Here is a 21002-nt window from a genome sequence, read left to right as displayed (position 1 = left end):
CTAGGATGTTCATTTAGAGTTTACATCCCCAGTCATATCCCTTCGACCCATGTATTCAAGCAATTGTTTTTCTTCGGTGTTTCTACACCCACAGTAGAAAATAAAAAAGAATTTTAAAAGGATTGAGTAGTTTTACTTTCCATAATGGCTAAAGCAATGAGCTTAGAGTCAGGAAGATCTGAGTTCAAGTGTGACCTCAGAAACTTGCTAGCTATGTGACAACAAATTTCTTAATTTCTAACTGCTTCAGTTTCCTCGCCTATAAAAAAGGAACAATAATAGCACCTACTTCAGTTGTGAGGATCAAATATTTCTAAAATATTTAGTGCAGTATGTGGTACATAGTGAGCACTTAATAAATGCTTATTGGGATACTTATTTATTGTTTATTTTTATCATTTCAACTGCCCACCGCAGCTATTCTATATAGCCTTTCTTTTACCTTCCCCTTTCCTACAATAAACTTTTTGTGTTATTGTCCTTAAGATTTTTAGTTGATCTTGGGGCTATAGCACTCATGATATTATACTTATATGACCAGGCCATATTTCCATTTATATTCATCTTCCATCTTTTATTCATTTTCAAATCTATATTGGTTACTGAGTTTTCTGTGCATCCATATTTGTCTATTGTGAAGATGGTATTCACTCTCCCCTACTTATTTTTATATTTAATTATCAGAAGTAAATACATTCCATTTTATCCTTAAGTGAGGGAGGTCTGTGACCCACATGTGCAAAAGTGGGTCACAAATCGGAAATAACTGACTGCTCCCTGAGCGGTCCTAAGCAAAGCTAAGACCACAATTGGTCCACGTAAAGTAGAAGGAATGCACAGGAAGTGACACAAAGAAGCATCTTTAAAAGCAGTGGCAACTTCCTGTGAGGAGAAGTTCTTTGAAGTTCAGAGTTCAAGTTGGAGTTGGAGTTCCAGTTGGAGGCTTTTGAAGGATCTGAGACTCTGAAATTTGGTGAGACTGTTCTTGAATCTCTCCCTTTGAACTACTGTGACAAGGAAATCACTTTAAAAGACTGATATATATATATTAATTTAAGGTCGCCAAGGAATTCAGCTATGTAATTCCTTAATGAAAACTCAAGTCAGCAGTCAACCTTTTATGGAGTTTAATTACAAACAGGAGGAAGAAAAGTATGAGAGAGAGAGAGAGAGAGAGAGAGAGAGAGAGAGAGAGAAGGGAATAGGGCTTAAATACCCCTTCTGTTTAGGCTGGGCCAAAAGGTCCAAGCCCTTAGATAGCTGAGGCAAAGGAAAGAGATCAGTCCCTATCACTCACGTGACCAAAATGGAGAAACAGTCTCAGGGGCCTCCACCTCCAGCTTCCTTCAGAGCAAGCTTCTCAGAGCACAACCTCTCAGAGCAAAAACTCTCCAACCCCGCTCAGTCCTCAGACCCTGCTATCTTTAAGGAAAACATCCAAATTCCCTCCCCTCAGTTCTCAAATCTACCAATCACTGTCCATGTCTTCCCTGTGCCAATGGTGGCTCTAGATTAACCCAGGACCGCCCAGAGGTCTGTGGCTTTGCACATGTCTGTTGAAGGTCATATTCTCAAATAATTAAATCTTGATCCTTTGCTACAGCCCTTCCTAAATCCTGTTACCCTGAGTAGGGTGGAGATTGGAATAATTAAATTTTGATCTATGCTGTAGCCCTTTCCATTGTTCAGCAAAAGGTTTCTGTCCTAAAGTAATCTTAAGAAGGGAGGAGAAAGACCCTCCCATGCCAACGGGGTTCACATCCCAATAGACTATCAGTAGGAAATTTTTCAAGTATGAAATTTCCCAATGGTGAAATTTCCAACATTTATAAGTCTAAGAAATTTTAAGGTTTACACTACCACATGAGTGAGTGAAAAGACTGACTCCTTTTTTCTGGCCTTCTGGAAGGACTAGCTTCGGGAGAGGCCTCCATTTTGGAGAAGGCCTCATGACTGGATCTCTTGTTTAGTTTACCTCTGGGCCTCCCTTTGTTGGGGCTACTGAAACCCTGACTGGTTTGAAACCAGCTGAGCTTGAGCTTGAGCTCAAGTTCCTGCTTCTAATCATGCTGCTGCAGCTGCTGCTGCTACTGCTCCTCTTCTGCTCCTGATTGCTTTTTCTGATGACGTTTGCTGCCAACAAGCTGGGAGGCCTTGGAGCGGCTCTCCAAACAAGCTGGGAAAGTATAAATTCCACTTTACCTTACATTGCCAACACCTGAGTACTTGTTTGCTGCTTGACTTGGAAGCCGGGGTGTATTTCCTTTAGGCAATAATTAGCTTCCTAAAGGTCTTTTACCTGAGGAGAGCCTCTACCCTCTTAACTCCCTGTCCATGTGTCAGGGGAAGCAAGCTGCTCCCTGGCATTTTTTACCCCTAGGGGAAGGGGAAGGAAGGTTACTATTCCAAACTATAAACAGGAAGTAGAATTACAAATATGGCCCATTCTATGAAAGAGCAGTACATTACCTATCTCAAATAGCTCCCAGTTTTATGATGTTTTTTCTTCCTATCATTCTGGGTGCACTGGTCCTTGAGATTGGCTTGAATAATCCTGAGATTCAGGGGAGAAATTCATCTCTCTACACCCCCTTGCCATTCTGGCCTGCCTGGTCTCTACAATACAACTAATATGGGATTCCTCCACACTATGTTCAGTGAGGAATTCTCCCTCACTATGGGAGATCCCAGAGGTGTGACCAAAAGGAAGCTAGATGGATTATGACACTGGGGAGGGGAAGGAACCTTAAAGAGTCTAGAGGTAGATTTTAAGCCTTTTCAGACTCCATTGTTTTATGGAAATTTCTGTATTAGAATTGGACTCTTGAATTCAATGCCTGTATCCTGTCACATATATTGTATTTGTTGATTGCTTGTTTCAAGATTTTATCTGTTAAGTTCTTTTACACTATTTCACTTTAAGTTACTGTGTTTTGACAATTAACTGTATGTCCTGTTACATTGTTTTTATTTGTACTTTTCCCCTATGACTCAGCTGGAGAAAATATCATTGTAAAAGCACCTTTGAATCATTTGTAACAAGAGGTAAGGGTTCATTTAGTACCTGAAGTGAAGTTATTCCTAGGCTCCAAATTAAAATGGATGAGACATATGAAATACATGCCTTTTAGAGCTATTACAGTCCTATGCCAAAGGAGGGAGCAAACCCAAGACTGTGATGGCTTATAGTCTTATAAAGTTTTCCTAAGGGGCATAGTACCCCTAAACGGCTCCCAAAAGAGAGCATTTCAGCCAAGATTGAAAGCCATGAGCTTCAGTGGCTACCTGAGTGGATCCAAATATTGGCTAACACCCTCCTCAGGGGGATTGTGTAATTGTCATAATTTTCATAGGGATACCCTCCTCAGGGAGGATTGAATATTTGTCACAGGGATTGTATAATTGTCATAAAATTCTAGTTTTATAAAAGGTAAGAAACTTGATACCTCCTCAAATCCAGGAAGTGAATTGCTTAGAGAAGGTACCATGGAGATGCCTGAAGAAACCTCACAATTGCACTGAAAGATCCAGAATGAACTTTGGGATGTAGTGAAATTGAACTATGGGGGGTTGTAACACATATATTTTATATGTATACTTTCATTCCAAAGGGGACTGCCCCCTAATTGGCTTTTTTGTCAATGAGCTTAGCAATCATTAGTTTTGTTCTCTTTCCCTTTATCCTCAAATTATTGTAATTTATAAATTGGTTATATTTACATGATCCACTGGGGTGACTAGTCTCCCAAAGGACCCCAGGGGGATTTGTAATTTGAATCTCTTACCCTAAAATCTCTGATCCCCAGCAAAACTACAATTCTTAGCACCCTGCTCACTTCTGGTCATTATGTGCTGATGTAGACAAGATATAAATTGGGTATAGTTTAATCTCTAGCTCTTTTTCCTTCCTATTGAGGCTTTGGTGAAGCAGGGATTTTTTGAGCAGGTAGAAAATCTTAGTCACTTGATTCTGTTTTGTCAGATAATAAACTTTATAAGAATAATATTTGAAGTATTATACATTAATTTAATTCTATCACTCTGTATATCACTCCACCTTTTCTTTCTCACTGGAAGCGTTTCTCTTTGAGTTTTCAGAATTTCATGATTGATTATTTCCCATCCAGCATGGACTAACTTCCTAGGAATAAAGTAAGTCTATGCAGGACCACCACTTATCCTGTGCTTCTATTCTTTGACATAACATAGGTATGCATTAAATCTTTCCTAGTCCCTTCCTGGTAGGTAATATGTGGTCATGATTGCTCATTTGCTTTCTAAAACTGGAGAAGGAAATGGCAAACCACTCTAGTATCATTGCCAAGAGAATCCTAAATGGAGTCGCAAAATTCAGACACAACTGAAATGACTGAAAAACAATACAAGATTACACAATGTAAGTGAAATGAAATCTCATTGGCAAGGCACTAGCAGCTAGAAGTTGGGGAGGTGAAAGGAGACAGATGGTGAAATAGACTCTAGGATTAGAAATAAGTCTTAAGGGAAGCCAGGAAAGCATAGGGGCAAAACCTCAGAGAAAGAGCATTCTAGGATAGAGACACGGTAATTAAAAAGGCATAGAGTTGGGAAATAGCATCATATAAGGCACAGAATGAGGGATTTAAATATTAACATTAGTCTTCACTCCACTAGGACCCAGACCCTAGAGGGGTTTACAAGTAACAATTCTAAGAGGGCTGATGACCAAGATGCCTTCCACTATCTCAGAGGAGCTCACTAAATGCTCAAATTGATCCATATTTTTGCTATAAATGTCTCTTTTTCCTAGTCTTTGTAGGGTGTTCTCTTTGTTTTCTAATGAATCATTTAATTTACTAATATCTTTAGAGCAGTCTGAGTGCTAAGATTGTAGAATTTTAGTTCATAGGATGCTACCTATCCTTCCTATGAACTCTGAAATCTGAAAGTCATGTCAAACTGTACCAGACTTTCTTCTCCTTTATATATATTCTCAAATTATTTTTTGGATTAATTACTATCTTTATGTACCTTCCCCTATCTTAACTATGGAGTTGATTTTTAAATCTAATTGTAAGACTTTATATTAAAAGTGTTAATTAATTTTGATTTCATAATTTTTAACCCAGTGTTCTAACCTCTCATTATGTTTTTTGATTCTACCATCCAATACAGTAGTCAAACACACTCTCAGCTTTTGAATCATCTGCAACTGAGATGAGCTTTACCACCTGTTTTTATCTATTATTGACTAAAAAAATTAAACAGCAGAGAGTCAAGTATATATATATATATATATATATATATATATATATATATATATATATATATATATATATACCAAGGTAGCTCCACCACAGTTAACTATTCTAATTAATGTTGACATTAATCATCTATTGGCCAGCCATTTAACCAGTCTCAGATCTACCTAAACTGAATTATTGTTTGATTTTAATATTTCTACCTTTTCCAACAATATAACATGAGAGACTTTACCAAATAATTTATAATGTGTCTACAGGCTTTTCCTGATTAACAAATCTACTAGTTCTGTCCAAAAAGGAAATGGGATTACTCTGGCATGTCTTCTTGATGAAGTGATCCTTGTTAACCAACTCTGCAAAGTTACAAATAATCTCTTCATTACCAAATCTGATGGTCTTTTCCTAATCTGAATCTTCATGTTCTCTGTTTCACTTGACACTGTTAACTACCCCCTTCCCTAGATGCAATTTTCACTCTTGGATTTTGTGATTTTACTCTCTTTTAGCTTATTCCCATCTGTCTGACAACTCCACCTCCTTTGAGGCTCTCATTGGCATCAAACCCTCCACCCCAAACATGTGTATTCCTTGACATTCTATAAGTACTCTTCTCCATTTAGATCAGGGTTTCTTAATCTGGGGTTCATAGAACCTCACAGGGTCCATAGATAGATTTCAGAAGGTCTTTGAACTTGGCTAAGGAAAACAATTAAAAATCTTCATTTTCATTACCATCTAACTGAAATTTGGAATTTCCTTCACACATGAAATTTTAAAAAATATTTTGGAAAGAGACTCACAGGCTTCATCAGAGTTCTAAAAGTTCTTCACACAAACACATACACTAAGAATTCTATCTTGGTAGTTCTTCAACTCCACTTCAAATTCCACTGGGTTTAACTATCATCTCTCTGCATAGGACTCCAAAATCATATCCATGTATGTATATTCAGCTTCAGTCTCACCCCTGAACTTGAGTTCCACATCACCAATTGCTCAATGGACATTTCAAACTGGATATCCAATTGATCTCTGAAGCTGATAGAGAGACAGATAGGTATAGATAGATAGATAGATAGATAGATAGATAGATAGATAGATAGATAGATAGATAGACAGACAGATAGATAATCTTCATCCTAAGGAAGGACAGATAAATGGAGCAGCAAAAAGACTAGGTAATAGGAGTTTCAAATAATGAGGAAGAAATATCATAAGTTTGTTTTTTTAAAGATATTGGGACATTACAAGGAAGGGAAGACCTAGAAACCTTTAAAAGGGCATTTTTCAATCAAAGACTAGCAATGCCAAAAGAAGGAGGAAACTATTCTCTTTGGTGGGATGGTTCCTTATGAAACAATTGTCATTCCATGGGGGAAACTCACCAAAGCTCAAGCAAGGTCATTTAAAAAAAATCACTAGTGAAAAACTTTCAATGTCTTTCTAAACATTTTTGAATATTTATGATGCCCCTGGGGGTAGAAAACAGTTCCTGAAGAGTAAAGGGGGAAAGTAATAAATTCCCTCTAGATTAGACATTAAATACAACTGAGAATTTTCTAGCTCTTAATTTCCAAGTCTGAAGGAGAAAACATCATGAGTGACTTTTGAAAGCACTTTCTATACACATATCTGAACATAAACATGGGCAAAAAGAGTATCTATCTTGCATTATTATGTTATATTATTATATTAATGACATTTCAGAAGTACTATAATTGACCCCAGATGTTATTATTTCAACACTAAGCATTTGAGTGCCGTGCCTACTATATGTTAATGTACTTTGGCAGACATTAGTAAAGATACAAGGGTAAATAAGGCAGAACACTTGCATTTGTACAGATTATAGTCTACTGTAAAAACATGCCTTTTACATACATAAATATAATTAAAATAAGATTATTATAAGTCAATTAGAGAATAAGGGCTACCTTAAAGAGATGTGTCTGGCCAGGTGCTTAATTAATGTTTATTGACTAAAAGACCATTTCCATCTGGGGGAATCAAAGAAGGCTTTACACATCTGGAGAGTGCAAATTGGATTACAGTTTTAACAGGAAGGGTAGACTATCAACAGGCAGAGAGGTATATCAGAGATATGCCAGGAGATCATTTGTTCAGTCATTTTCCAGTTGTGTTCAGTCTCTGTGACCTTATTTGGAGTTTTCTTGGCAGAGGTATTGGAATGGCTCACCATTTCAAACAGGGTTAGGTAACTTGCCATGGGTCACATATCTGGTAAGTATCTGGAACTAGCTTTGAATTCACAAAGGTGAGTCTTCTTGACTCTAGGTCTTCTGCATTATCCACTAGCCACCCAGCTGCCCTAGGAGATCATTAGCCATGAGAAACAAACTAAAATTATGAATGAGCTTGAATCCTCTTGTTCACTCTTCAAGAAAAATGGTTACATGTTCTTAGGAGCAAACATTGAGGAATAATTTCATTTCCTATATTTTTGCTATAGGTCAATTCTGATCCTATACACTAGCAGAACAGGCAGCTGAGTCTTGACTTGGCCCCCTCCTCAAAGTTCTTCTTTCCAATGGGACCCTAAATACCCCTTCACATCAGTTTTCAGCTAGGTTCTCCAGGAAACCACTGGAGCAATGCACATGTATCATTTAGGCATTTATTTCAATGGCCCTTTTCCATTAGCACATCAGCCCAGATTAGCTAGTTGACACCTCAAACCCAGAGGGAATGAGAAGACCTCCATGAAAACCTAGTTCGTCTCTCCAGCCCTCGTTCCCACTATAATTGCCTCTTACTTATCTTCAGATACAGAATCACTTTTACCCAGCAAGAAACAAAAGAAAACAGTTTCTGCTATGATCAGACTAATATGAGTATTTCTGCTCCCTGATTCCATTGTCATAAACAATGTGAGTTTTCAGACCCCTGAACCCACTTTAGATTCATGACCAAGAGCTATCTAATCTATTCTGCCTTCTCTGACCCCCTGAATTCCAGACCCTGGGTCACTTCAGAGTCCTTAATTCTTGTCTTGCTGCCCTTTGATTTTCCTGACCAATGAACAATCCAGGGTCTTTAACCCTAAACCTACCTGTATCCAGTGTAACTACTGCCTGGTTTTCCCAATCCTATGCCTGCTAGATCAGTCCTACCCAGCTGCTATCAATGCACTTGAATGGCATCCATTTTTTCCCAGTATGATATATTTGAGAAAGTACTAGTTCTTGAATTGGGAGACCTAGATTCTAATCCCATCTTTGATACATCCTACCTGTATGACCTTGGACAAGCTATCTAACCTCCTTCAGTCTTGGTTTCCCCATTTGCAAAAGAAGGGGGATGGCAAGATGACCTCTGAAGTCCCATCTTGCTTTAGATCTGGGATGTGATGACTAAGTTATTAAAGCAATAATATCCCCATTTTGGATGATGGAGAAATCATGTTATATGTAGGATATAGAAAAGGAAGAAGTCAATGTCCAGGAGTGGAAAAGTGACTGTGTGATCCTTCTCATTCCCTCCTGCCCCTATATATGCTCATTAATCAATGACAAGTTCATTCCATTCTCAGGAGGGCACCATGTGTGTACGCACCACACACACTACACATAAATGCATGCTCCGTGCTTAATTGCTTTCTGAGGTAAAATGAAGAACACCTTTATGGGAAAAGGTTTAATTTCAAAGACTCGCTCTGTTGACCCAAATCCTAATCTCCTCTTGGATGGAGAAAATATGTGTGAAAATTAAGAAGAGACTAAGAATTCTAGAGATGCAATTAGATATTATTTAAGGCATAAAGTTACTGTCATAGTAAAAGTATAATTACTGCTACATTCAACTCTGTATTTTGCATCTTTAAAAAATATCAGTGCCAATTACCTAATATACAAATGTTCTGGATATAAATTGTCTTTTCCTTTTCATTTGTAGTTTAACCTTATTATTTACAGCATTGCTTATTTTAAGGTCACCAGTGAAATCTTTCTTCTCAAATGCTTTTCTGATCCCAAATCATAGAACTGGAAGGGATTGAAGAGATTGTCCAGCTATATATTCATAAATATTTGTTGAATGAATAGATGAATTCATGAATCTATCCCAACAAATCCATTTTGAAGATGAGAGAAATACGACCCATAGAGGTGCTTCTTACCTAAGGTCATATAGCTCATAAGTGACATACTCTAAACAAGACTCTAAGTCTCTTGGCTCCCAGGCCAGTTCTTGTGCTTTTTAAAGCTGGGCCAAAAGTATAATAGGTGTCCAGCAACTGTTATAAAAAGAATTTTCCTTTGTGGGTTGGGGCTCGAGAAGGAGCAAGGAGTCTGAGAAAATGGGTGAAGAATAAAGGAACACAGACAAGTCAATATTTTTGGTAGGGAAGGCGTGAAACCCTATGACATTTTCCTTGGAAAAATAATTAATTGAAAATGTGAGAAGTTTGCAGACACGTGGAAGTAAGGGTTCCTAGATAGAAAGCAGGTGGCCAAGAGTGGCTTAGTAAAGAGAAAGACAGTAGTGAGGACTTCAAGGTTGCAGGAAACAAGAGGAGGAATCACAGGCTCACCCCAGGCTTTATTGAGGATAGTGAGGATGAATGAATACGCAACAAAGAATAGTTGGCTCTCATTGATAATGAGATAGATATGACAAGATAATAGATAATGACAAGATCAGAGTAGGTGGGGATACAGCTGACATGCGCTTTTCAGAGGAATGAAGTCTGACAAGGTGAGGGCAAAGCTTTTGTGGCTTAGGCCCAGGAATTCTCTTGCCCTTAGAAGTGCCTATATATTGATCATTAACTGCTCTGATCAAGTATTTAATACATCAACCATACTTCCATGCCTGGTATGCTACAAAAAAGAGAAACAACAGTCAATGCAACACCTCAGTGCTGACTTCTTTCTTTTCTATATCCTATGTGTAACATGTTTTCTCATCTATAAATAAGAATATTATTGCCTTAAGAACAAGGGATCTGGATAGGGGGTGGCACAGTTGAGTTGAGATCCAGGCCTAGAGATAGGAGGTCCTGGGTTCTAATTTGGCCTAAAACACTTCCTAGCTATGCAACCCTGAGCAAGTCATTTACCCCCCATTGCCTAGCCCTTACCACTCTTCTGCCTTGGAACCAAAACATACTATTGATTCCAAGATGGAAGGTAAGGATTTTAAAAAAAGAATAAGGGGTCAGGAAACTAGCATGTTAGTTAAAAAATGAGTTGGAGGGAAGAGGGGTTTTTGTATCTTACCAGAGCCACAAATAGGACTTTAAGAACTGCAGCTTTAGTCATCGGTGTTGGAAAGGAAGAAGACTGAACTCCAGTCTGGCCCTTGCCATCAAAGGAGTTAAGTGAAAATCTGACCCCCAAATGGGATGCCATGAGAGCAGGATCTTGCAGATGGCTAGTCCAAGAGACTGTTGCACTAATCTTGCAGATGACAACAGTAGAACATGGTAATGCTGGCCTTTTCAAAGAGCACATGTGCTACCCTCTCACCCAAATACTATTATTTTGAGAAAAAACTCAGCTGGCTGCATGCTATTCAATGCCTCATGGTCTTGCTTAGCCCACCCTAGGTGTTTCTTTTTCCTGAAATATGAAGAACAAAAGACCACCTTTAGGAGCTATTCCATACTCTCCTAGTACACCAACACTGGTTATTCAATATATTCTTTTTCCTTTTACTCCAGAATATTCTAGAGAGGAGGGGGGAAAGAGACAGACAGATAGAGACAGACAGATAGACAGACAGACAGAGGGAGAGGGAGAGAGAGAAGGAGAGAGAAAGAGAGGGAGAGAGACTGCCTTCCCCTGAGATCAGTGCCTTGCCACTGATGCTTGATGTTACCTCTGAGAAAAATGGGGCTCAGTGTAAATCCAGAAGGCACCACAGGTGTCAGCCATAATATAGAGAAAATATTGTGTTTGCCATTAATATAAGAAAACACCACTATAAAACTAACTCTGGATTATAGCATATGAATTATGACACATTCTTGCTTGCTGCAGTTGGATTTAAAAACCTGCTTACTATCTAAGACATGATATATTTTAAAGCAAAACACAAACCCACAGCAATATGCCAGTCCCTGCTTAACAATTGTATTTTAAGGTGGGTCAGACATAAGCAAGACAGTACCATGAATAGTGATGTTTACCAATATATCAAATCCATCAAACTGCCTATTGTATAGAACAGTGAGACATCTGGGCCAGGTTGTCCAGTGGCTGGAATATGGTACTAATGTATGAAATGCCTATGGGCATCAATGATCTTTACATTGAGGAAAAACTTTTTCATGGCCAAGCAAACACCTAATCCTAGGAATTTTCTCAAAAAGAATTAGTGGGAAAGTACAGATGGTTTATCCATTCTGGGTTATTTCCTCAACTAACACTCCAGCCTCCAAGGTTGGGTCCCCAACAGGATGGTAACCAACTTGGTCTCAAGAGCTCTAATTAATGGGGCCATGCTCCTATTAGTAGGGTTCATAAGTGTCCACCAGTATGCTTCCCTTTAACTGCCACACAAGTACCTCAAAGCAGAGGTTTTTGCTAAGATCTAAGATCTAAGTAAGAATGGACAGTAGATATAAAAACATACTCCAAAGCCCCTAAGGAAATAAATACAAATACACACACACACACACACACACACACACACACATCTAAAAACTTGGAGTAACTCTCCCACAAATATACACAGGATCTGTGGGAAAAGTAGCACAAACTCTTAACTTAGTTTTAATAAGAAACATCTGTAGAGAAGACATGTGACCAGGACTACTCACTCCTCCACTGCTTCTGGACCACAAAGTCTTTTCTCTTCTCCTAAAGTCATCTCTACAGTTTAACTCTAGATTTCCAGAGATAACTCCCTCGTGATTCCATAACCAGATCTCTTCCTGCCAGATGTTCCTCTACTTGAAGTTCTTTGAGAACCTGTATCTCTCCTTCATCAACTCTGTCTGAAAATCTCTCAAACTTAATCTCCAAGTTCTGGCTAAAGTGTCTTCTTAACAAGCATCTCCACTGTTAAACATAGTGGTCAAAGGCAGAGCAGAGAAGTGTTGACCACCCTTGATGAAAGAATGACATTCTGCAAAGCACTCCTATCCAAGACTGATTTAAGTTCCCCAACTCCTTGATTGGGTCCCTTTGGTGATGACCCAGGGACACGGTCTTTGTCTAAATATATTGCTTCCTACCTAAAGCTGAATAGCCCTGGAAGGTGAAAACATGAGATAGCATGTGCCCGGAAAGTTACATCACTACCACCATCTTGCCCACAATTTCCATTCAGACCCTGATGGAGACACCCCAGGACCTTGACCTAAAGAAGCATAGGAATAAATTTTAGTATCTCCTAATCTGCCAGAACAGTTTCCATCCCAGCCTCTGTGGCCATTAATAAGGAGAAAAATCACTGTGGATAAAGGACCTACCTCCATCATCACTAATAACTACTGATCAATAGCCACCAGGAGGCAGATTGTCACATGAGCCTTGAGACTGGTAGCACTTCCTCCTTTCTCCCATTTCCATTGCCCCCTCTCTCTTTCTTGCCCAGCCTAACAGCCTTCATCCAGGGGAAGAGTTCTTATGAATCAGGGGCTAGACATTTCCACCCACTGCTAGCCAATTTCCACTCACAGGATGGACAAATCATCTCCACTGAGGTAGCAAGACTCCCAGGGAGAGACAGGAGGCAGCATGTACCAGGCAATTCAAACCAATGTCATCAGTTTGACCACCATCTCCAAATATACACGGATAGAGACAGCCCAAAACCCTGAACTCAAGAGCCTTGGAAACAGCAGTTACAGCTCAGTATCTGAAGCCATCATCCTGAGAAAAAAGAGGAAACCTGGCAGCTGCTCTTGTCTGTGCTTCAGCCACATTTACTGAATATCACAAAAGAAAGTTCTAGTTAGTTACCAAAATCCTTGGAATTGTTAAATGGCTCAGCATCAGAAATGGTATTATTTAATCAATGGGAATGATTAAAGAAGAGCCATTGCCATCTGCTTTCCCACCATAAGGACCATGGAGCCTTTCCATCTGACTTGCAGCTCAGTGTGTTTCCTCCAATAGAATGAGGTCCTTGAGAGTAAGGACTGCCTCATTTTTTTTTATTTGCATCCCTAGGACTTAGCATAGTGTTTCATAGGGCTAAGCAAGTGCTTAATAAATGATTTATTTATGAATTCATTCATTCATTCCCTTCTAACTAGTAATATAATAATGGTTAGATTTTATGTAATGCTTGAAGGCTTACAAAGGGCTTTACAAATATCACTTCACTTTATCCTCACAACAGCTCTGGGAGGTAGGGGCTACTATTATCTCCATTATAGATGGACAAACTGAGGCAGACAGAAGTTAAATGACTTGTTCAGGATCACATAGCTAGGAAATGTCTGAGGTCTATGTCCAATGCCCTCTCCACTAGGCAACCCAGCTGCCTCAATCTGAAACAGGTGTTCATACTTCAAACCAGGATGCAAGTTGTTAACACTTTGTCAACATATTAACACCTCAGCATCTGTCATTTTATCAACTGAGTTGAAGTGGGGAAGCATATATTCCCCACTTATATGGGAATAAAGATATGATCCAAGATGGAAAAGCATATGGGACCTCAAATATAATTTATTTTAACCTCCTCATTTTACAATTAGCAAATTTGAGAAAATTTGAGTCTCATAGAAGCTAAGTGGCATGTCCAAAGGGTCAGAAATGCATTAATGAACAAAGGAAGGATTTGGACATAGACCCTCTGATTCCTTCCATTCCATCCTGCTATGCCCTGCAAATGGTGGTTTGGGGTTTCCAACTCGCTTTGTGAACAACTAAAGAAAAATGGTTCACCCTCGCGATTTTAGACCCCCCTCCCCGAATCATATCTTCCTCTAAAGTATACTTTGGTGTTAAAATAACCCATATAATTATTTATACTCTTCCCTTCCCATGGTCAAGGCGACACTACCACACAATTTGTGCAGAATACAGTCTTCTCTACTTAGAAACTAGGGCAATGCTAAAATGGGAAATTATTCACACTAGGCTCAATTACATATGGCACTGAATTTTGTACAGCATCATGTCCTGGAATCTCCATTAGAAAGGGCAAACACTTTGTGCTTTTAGAGAATTGCTTAAAATGAATTATTATAGAATGGAGGAGGTTAAAGAAGAAAGTGAGAGTCTCATCTAGTAAAGCAATCATTGCCCTGCAATTGAGAAGCCTTATATTTAAGATTGTCTGTGGGATAATAAAAAAGGTTGCCAGGCACAGTGGATAGAGCATTCAGCTTGGAGTGAAAATTCAAATTCTGCTTATAAGGCTAAATGAGTGATTGGGGAGGGTGAAGGGGAAGGTCGCCAACAAAAGCAGGTCAAGTCTTTCTTTGATGTGTCTTCAGATAATTCCCTAAGAATTATGGAGGAAGTGATACACAGATCAGCCTCTGCATTAGGTGAAGTTATCTAGGTTGAAGAAATCCTAGATCCTTAAAGTCAGCCTTTCCCTCTATCCTGATCCTAAAAAATCACCTCCTTCATAAAGGCTTCCTAAATTCTATGAATGTAGCTCTACTAATGACAATAATAAACAATGATGGGTACCACTTGAAAGGCACTGAGATACAGAAAACTATACTGAGTCAGGAAGACCTGGGTTCAAGTTCTGCCTCTAACAAATTAAGGCTATGTGTCCCCCACAAATCTCTTTACATCTCAATGACACAGCCAATTCTCTGAAACTGTTAGAGTACAGGTGTCAATCTGCATGGGTAGAATTAAGTTCCTCTTTAGAAGCCAATTAATTCACAGTTCCAGATTAAAAACAAAACAAACAAAAACTAAAAAAACAAGTAAAAATCCCTTAGAGGTGGTCTTCTGCAACAGCAGTAACATAGCTAGCATTTATTATTTATTATTTATTACTTTAAGGTTTGCAAAGCATTTTATTTCTATTATATTTTTACCCCCAAAACAACCCTCTGAGATAGCTGCTATTGTCCTTTTCTTTCTGTAGATTCGGAAACTGAGGCTAATTAACTGGCCCAGCATCACACAACTAGTATCTGAAGCAAGATTCAAACTCAGGTCTTATGACTATAAGTGCAGCACTCTGTTATGTCTTGTTGTTTTTTTGCTTTTCAGAATTTGGTCATATTCATTATTTCATTTGCTCTAATAGCCAGTTGAGTGTAGCTGGATAACTATTATTACACCAATTTGCAAGATGAAGAAACAGAAGTAAAGGTCTCCTATCTGATTAGTTTAGAGCAAAAAACCAGGATATGATTGCCCAATACTCTTTCTACCTATAAATTTCCCTAAAAACCCAGGTGTTTTATGGTTCATTCTTGTATTAATTTGCATTTGCTTTTTATACCTCTTAATAGGTATTCTCATGCCAGTTTTATATTCAGATTTCAAGCGCCCTTTCCAAGCATATGCCCTTTCACAGCAGCTAGCGTAACTTCTTCTTTCATTGTATATTGTCCTCACAGCATCCCATACACAGTGGGCTCTCATTTAAGATTCGTAATTGACTGACTGACTGTCTATCCTACCCAGTGCAGAGCATCAGTGATACAGTATAAGAGCATCTCCTTCCATATTACTCTACCAGATTTATTGGTGAATCAAATAGAATTCTGGTTTTCCAGGCAATCTGAATTTGGGAAGTTTTGGTCTATATGATCCATTTCCACTGGCCTGATCCTGACCATTAGACAAGTCTCTGGTTGTGTCCACAGTGGCAATTGCAGCCCAACAATTCCAAACTCAACATCATAATACAGTCACGTGCCTGAGCCCTAGAGATCTTGTCCTTTTGGAATGCCTCACAATTCTTTTTCTCCAAGCAGGGGCTTTCCGGAGCCCCCAGAGAGATGAAATGACATTATGGAAATGACCACTACATGAGAACATATGATAAATCAAATTATAATAACAAAATGTTTCTGGTTAGGGGACCTACTTTAATGAATAGACAGGAATGATTTATTAGCATAACAATTTGATGTAATTGGCTGCTTCTGAAGTGCTTTGAGAGTACTTAGAAAGTTTTCTTAATTGTTTTGAACATCCCTCTTGCTATAATAATAATAATGGTATTAATGTGTACTATTTTTGAAGACAAGATGTCTTAGAATGACCACACATTTATTTGTGTGCCAGTCAAAAGAGATTTTGGAAAGAAAAAAGGGTTTTAGCACCCAGATTATCCATAATCCTAAAGAGTGTTTTTGGCAGAACCTCAAAAATAGGCTTTAGAGTCACAGCATCCCCATCAGGGATTAAATGGGAGCTACAAGGAATTTTCTAATCCTAAATCATATAGTCATCTGGGGTCATTGACTTTCAATCCACAGAATCCACAATCAGAAGAATAGACTTAATCTTAGGCTATAGGCACTCTGCCTGGCTTTTGTGAACTACTTTTAACTATGGCCACTAACTCAGATTCTCAGCTGAGACCTAAAAAGAGGTCAGGCCACCCTAAGCAAGAAAAGGGATTTTGGCTACTCCGCCTTAGCAGATAGAAACCGAGATACCAGAAGAGTGTCCTGAAGCTGTGAAAATGGTAGTAGGGAGGAGGTCAGAAACCAGACCCTCAGCAGAAACACACAGCTCACAAAAGAGATGACTGTGACAGAGGGACAACACATTCAGGGGGCCTGCCACGTCCCCCAGAGAACAGTGTGATGATGGCACCAGAGGGTACCAACTGACCTGGAATTGCAAAGGTGTGAGTTATCCCAGCCACACACGTTCCTGGTAGAAGCACCTTCATGCTTATTCTCCAGTCACAAGCATTCTGTATGTGTGTGCCCTTTCCCACAGTTGCTGTGGTAACCTGCAAAGGAATAGCTCATGAGGGTACCTGAGCATCTTTTCTTATTGCCGTTTGATTAAATATATTTTGTTTCAAACTAATGGGTCATCTGATTGCAAAGGTGAGGGGTCGTGAATTGGGATTTCAAATACCCCAGAGTGCCCTGAGCCTGGAGTAGAGTTCTTTTTTTGTCTCGATTTTTTTTCTGTAATCCAAATGTGGGAGGGGGGTTCTGCAGACACTACATTAATCTCCATCATAAACAGTTCTTAAGGATTTACTCTGTATGCTCTTGACCCCATACTAGGCGGCATGGGAAACGCAATAGAAGAAAAATTACTAAATTCCTTACTTGAAAAATCTGAAATCTGGTTCAGGGTTTATACTAAACTGATTGTGCCAATATCAGGGGATGTAACAGTCCAAAAATCACATTTGCTCCATTTATTGGCTACATATTGACATCTCTTTCTACCCATCTTCAATGTAGAAATATATGTGTGTATACATACATATGTGCATACATGTATATACATACATGTATTTACACATATGTGTATATAAAATTCCAGAGCCTAAATACTTGTTGCTTTCATAGAACCTGCTGGTTGTATGCAGATAGGCACATTAACAGGGCAATGGGACCACAAGGAAAATGACCACGAGCAAGTAGAATTCCGAGGTTCTATTCCTTTCAAATTACATAACTTCCCTGCCTCTGCCTCATATAGATCAAGTCAATCAGTTTATATTCACAAAATCATTTTTCTCTCTTTTTTTTGAAAATTTTAGTTAATTAGTCAATTTAGAACATTTTTCCTTGATTACACAAATCATGTTCTTTCCCTTCCCTACCCCCACAATTCCACTGGGTTTTACATGTGTCCTTGATCAAAACCTATTTCCATATTATGAATATTTGCACTATGATGATCATTTAGAGTCTACATCCCCAATCATATCCCCATCTACCCATGTGATCAAGCAGTTGTTTTTCTTCTGTGCACAAAATCGTTTTTTTTAATAGTCTGTTTCTTCTTTCATGGAATTTTTATATTTCAAAAAGAAAACTAAGAATAGCCATGATCCAGCTTAACTTAGGCTTTCTCTATGAAAGAACAACCCCAGCCTACAGTAGCTCCTCCTTCCTCCAGACTCTACCTCTTGCTCACTCCTTACTACTCATCACTCCTTTTTTTTGGTATAAATCCTAGACTTACTTGTGAACATGGTGTCTCTCCTCAGAAGAATGTAAACTTGAAAATTGAGACAATTCTATTCTACTATCTAGCACATTTCCTGGCAATCAACAAACTAATGTTTTATAAATCAGAAAGGCTTTAATAAGTACTCATTTAGAACCCAATCTGATATGCCACCTCGAATTCTTAGCTTTCTCCTTCTCTGTTAGTCTCCTATCTCTGCAGCTAGCAGGTAAGGTATTTTTAAGGGCAATGATTACCTCTTATCCTTTGTTCAATGTCCAGAATATTTAGTATCATGCTTTGAATGTAGTAACCCTTCAATGAACACTATGTAACTGATTAATAGGAGGGCCAGAAGCACGATACCCATATTTATATAATATCTTCAATAAGTAATTAATATAACTAGTAGCATCCCCACTTTGCAGCTGAAGAAACTGAGTAGCAGCAAAGTCAAGGGATTTGGAAACACACAGCTGGTAAGTGGCAGAGCCACTTGGACAGAGTCTTCTGATCCAGAAGTCTTTTCACTGTCTATCTTCTCCTCATGCTTCATCCAGCACCAAAGAAAGTCTCTATTATTCTATACTTGTATTTATCCCAGTCCCTGAATTCAATATTCATTTAATTTTGTGATCCATCCAGCCCAGTTAAGGCTACTGTTTGAATTAAGGTTCTTTCTTAAACATTAATCTTCCCACGGTTTACTTTGAACCAGCATGCTATCATCCTTTTTATGGCACCATATCGGGTTTATGTATAATTCAATCAATACCTTGGGGCAAACTATTTGATGATTACAATAAAATAAAAAAAAAGATCTCATTTTGTTTTTCTTTGTGTTGGTCCTTTCATTATCACATGTCGCTCCCTTACAAGAGTTTATGGGACTATTAACCCCCAAAGGACATTTTAAACATACCGTTTTTACGATGATGACACTCCAAGATAAATGAAAACATCAAAAAAAAGGTATTAGGATCCTTCCTTGGTCTTTGATTGATATGAATTGGAATAGTAAAAAGAGTTTTCTTTTGAATAGCCCCAAATATTCAGAGAAACTGGAAATACTTCGCAGGCAGGCTGTTTTCAAATAGTACATGGCACCCTCTGGCTTACTGGAATCTTGGCATTGCTTTAAAGACTGAGCATAGTCAAAGGCAAATAAGCAATCACTTTTACCTACCACACAGGATCATTGTGAAAAAAGCTCTTTTTAAACAGTGAAGTGCCACAGAGATGTGAACTATAAGTATATAGTTGCCATCACTCCTGGTTTTAGCAGACTACACAAAAATAAATGCTGAATTCAATTTGTGAAACATGTCAGTCCAGTCAACAAATATTTATTAAAAAATCTGCTGCCATCCTAGCCATACAAGTAAAAGTACTCATATGATTTAAGTCAATACAAAAAAAAAAGGTCTCCTGATTTTCCCTCAAAAAGAAGGAAAAAGCAAAAATAAAAACCTGTTACTCTGTGCTTTCAGGGCTTATACAGTAGGAAAAGGAGTAGACCTGGATTCAGAATGAATAAATGAAACATTTAGTATGCCCTTACATGGAATTAAGTTGTGGAGGGTCAAATGCAAAAGTCAAACAATCCCTTCCTTCAGGGACCTCACATTCTGGTGGGAGAGATGGCATATACTGGGGAATGGTGGCCAAGGAAGAGTGGTCTAGTCAGTTGCAAGAGGAGTTGACCCATAAGGCAATCAAGTCAGGATGTTTCCAGAAGCAAGGGTAGTATTAATTGGACTCCTAGCCCAGAGACAGAAGTGGATGAGGAATGGTAGGCTTCATGAAATGGCAGCACAGGTGCCCAAGATGAATTAGATAGGATGTGGAACATGTCTGGCCTGGAGCCAGCTAGATGTCATGAACTAGGTGATTTAGTACTCACTCTCCAATCAAGTCACCTCCACTCTAGAGCAGAAGATAATTTCAGAAGAACTGAATCTGAAGCTTGACTCTTTACTAGCTATGTGGACTGAGGAGACAGTGAGATGCTGGAAAGAGTATGGGATTTAGAGTCCAAAGATTTGAGTTTGAAATCTGACCCTTCAAATTACTAAAACTGTGTGACCTGGGGCAAACTATTCAGTTCCTCCTTATTTAAATACACTCATTTGTAAAATGAGGTTGTTGTTTTGTTTTTTTTTAATAGAGCTTCTCATATCCCTGCAAGCTCTAAACTATGAACTTGTGAACTATTTGTTCAGTCTATGCTATAAGGGATACAAGAGAAAATCTACTTCCTGGTCTTCATTAGTTTATAGACTCTTTGGGGGAGACAGAATTTAACTCATCTGAGGCTCACACCAAGTACCTTCTCTGATCTCCCCAGTTCTCTTTACTTAGTCCTACACCAATAATTTCTAGGTATTTAGGTCTGGCCAGGATTCATCTATCCAGACCTAACCCCAATAGATAATAAGTTCCTTGAGGTCAGAGGTTGTTGTGTTTTGGTCTTTGAATATTCATAGGAAGCACATAATGGTTGGCTGAATTGAACACACAGGAATCAGTTTTGGCTAGGTCATGCCAATTATTTGAATTTGCATTGCATATTTTCATTGGGAAGGAAACCAGTTACCCTACTTTACATAATTATAACTTCAAATAGTACAAATTTTATTATATAAAATTTTTTCAGGAGGTCAATTATTTGCACTAAAAAAGGCTTATTTGTAATAATTTTAAGCATTTATTA

Source organism: Monodelphis domestica, chromosome 3 (assembly GCF_027887165.1).
Source record: "Monodelphis domestica isolate mMonDom1 chromosome 3, mMonDom1.pri, whole genome shotgun sequence".
NCBI classification, from domain to species: domain Eukaryota; kingdom Metazoa; phylum Chordata; class Mammalia; order Didelphimorphia; family Didelphidae; genus Monodelphis; species Monodelphis domestica.
The sequence above is the reverse complement of the archived record's forward strand: the minus strand, read 5'-3'. Positions refer to the sequence as shown.